The sequence below is a fragment of the Populus euphratica genome, unplaced genomic scaffold, assembly GCF_000495115.2.
Source record: "Populus euphratica unplaced genomic scaffold, PopEup_1.0 scaffold156.1, whole genome shotgun sequence".
Classification (NCBI taxonomy): domain Eukaryota; kingdom Viridiplantae; phylum Streptophyta; class Magnoliopsida; order Malpighiales; family Salicaceae; genus Populus; species Populus euphratica.
This window is the reverse complement of record NW_011499931.1, coordinates 312394-314631: the sequence shown is the minus strand read 5'-3', so window position 1 is coordinate 314631 and position 2238 is coordinate 312394. Positions and strand designations below refer to the sequence as shown.

Below are 2238 nucleotides of genomic sequence, written 5' to 3'. Positions count from 1 at the left end.
TGCGATCATTCAGTATTCTTAATCATAGCACTTTGTAGGTGATATTGGCAACAAATATTGCTGAGACATCAGTGACTATACCTGGAATCAAATATGTTATAGATCCTGGATTCATAAAAGCACGTTCTTACGATCCGGTCAAAGGGATGGAATCATTGATAATTATTCCAACATCGAAAGCCCAGGCTCTTCAAAGGAGGTAGGCATGCTGAATTATGCTTGGGTGAAACAGAGACAAATACAAAGGCTATTCAGTTTAAGTTTAGTGATCAACTTTCAACGAGATTTAATTCGGTTCTAGTTACTAGATTCCTCTTAAATTTGTATGATTCACTTTCTGTTAACAAATTGTTACCTGTAATCCAGCCTGCCTATACATAAGCTTGTTTATAACATCCAAGTGATTTTCTTTCATGGTTATTTTGACCATGAAACTATCCATGCTCTGTTATAACCATCTCCTTGGATTTTTTATTTTGGTCCTATGCCATTGGGAGCATCCCCCCTCCCTCTCTATTAGCACGTGTGCCATCTTTTACATGAATTTGCATGTTTGGAAGCTTAGAATTGGTTGAATGCATTAATTATCTAAACGGTTAGAAATAGGTGTTTGTTTTCTTTTGTTTATTTATTTTTCATTGAACATTATTTCACACACACACACACTCTATCTCCATCAAATGATATTTTTGACCAATAATAATCAAGATTGACAAACATTTTGTTACTGCAATGCACGTGCAGGCCGTGAAGGACCAGGGAAGTGCTTTCGACTCTACCCAGAGAGTGAATTTGAGAAGCTTGAGGATTCAACCAAGCCAGAGATCAAACGGTGCAACCTCTCTAATGTTATTTTGCAGCTCAAGGCTTTAGGTGTTGATGATATTATAGGATTTGATTTCCTGGAAAAACCATCAAGGTGAATCTAAAGATTTTTTTTCACAGTTCCATTGATTTGGTGCACCATTCTCGTTCTGCCTGTGTTGCTAGTAGCAGATGATTGTAGATTAGTTACCATCATTAAGATTTTAACCTAGACGGAAATTCCCCGCTTGTTTTTCTGCTTGACTATGGCCATGTCTTTCTTTCCATAAAGATTTAGTTTAGCCACTTTCTCATGCCATCCCCTTCAGCCTCCTCCTAGGGGCTTCTTCTGGTGTTTATTGCATCTTCAAGTCTCCTTCAGTTGAACTTGAATTCAGCCCATATTTACTGATAGAGCCCGAGGTCAGGTTACCTATTAGTTTGTATTGTATAGTATAGTATAAATAACCATTTGGGAATATACCTGCATTTTTAAGATGTTAAAAACTTCACAAATTGATTGTTTTGCTGGTCTAGATGCTGAGTGTTAGATTTTATAATTGGGTTAATCCAGGCTGGCTGACCATCTATTTGTGTATAGTGAGGGTAAGAGATAATATTCTTGTTTGGTTCATGCCTGTGGTAGATGACCTCATTTCTTGATGTTTACCTGGCTTGTAATTACTGAAGCTGTCTGGTTGAATAGAATTGTTTCCTGTGTCCTGTCTCAAGGGACCTACATTTTTTAAACAGATCAGTAATCCTTTGTTGCTGAATGTAACAGGGCAGCTATTCAAAAATCGTTGGAGGAGCTGTTTCTGCTGGGTGCTTTGACAGATGACTGTAAGTTGTCGGATCCTGTTGGGCATCAAATGGCTCGGCTTCCCTTAGACCCTATTTATTCCAAAGCTCTCATCCTTGCTAGTCAGTTCAACTGCTTGGAAGAAATGTTGATAGCTGTTTCAATGCTCTCTGTGGAATCTATTTTTTATAATCCTCGTGAGAAGTCAGAAGAGGTATGTGCTTATCAATTGCTTGTTATATGTTTCTCAGATGAACAGTGACTGGACAAAGTTCCTCATCTACACTAAGTCGAATGCTAAGTTATTTCACTATGGCATCAAAGAATAACTTTGTTCGTGTCATTGTCTGGCATGTTAGAAAATTGTTATTACTGTGGCAAATACTCCACTTCCACTCACTTTGTATAGGTGGAACAACTCATCACTCATTTGGTATAAAGTGGAAGCATATATTATGTCATAATTGGTATCGTGTTTTATGGCCTTTTAGTCCCATCAATGTTGACAAATGTGCTAGAGGAGCTTATCATTGAAGCCTATAAATAGATGCATCATTTAAAGAGCAAAATGAGAAAGAGAGAGTACATGGAAAGATGTGAGAAATATAAAAGACAGTGGGCTGTTATTACAG

The 2238-nt window shown here is 37.5% G+C and overlaps 1 pseudogene; it reads left to right on the top strand.

The window, feature by feature from the left end:
• LOC105136081 (ATP-dependent RNA helicase dhx8-like) overlaps nucleotides 1–1953 on the top strand; it is a 5740-nt pseudogene extending 3787 nt beyond the window's left edge.
• Nucleotides 1954–2238: the final 285 nt, after the last annotated feature.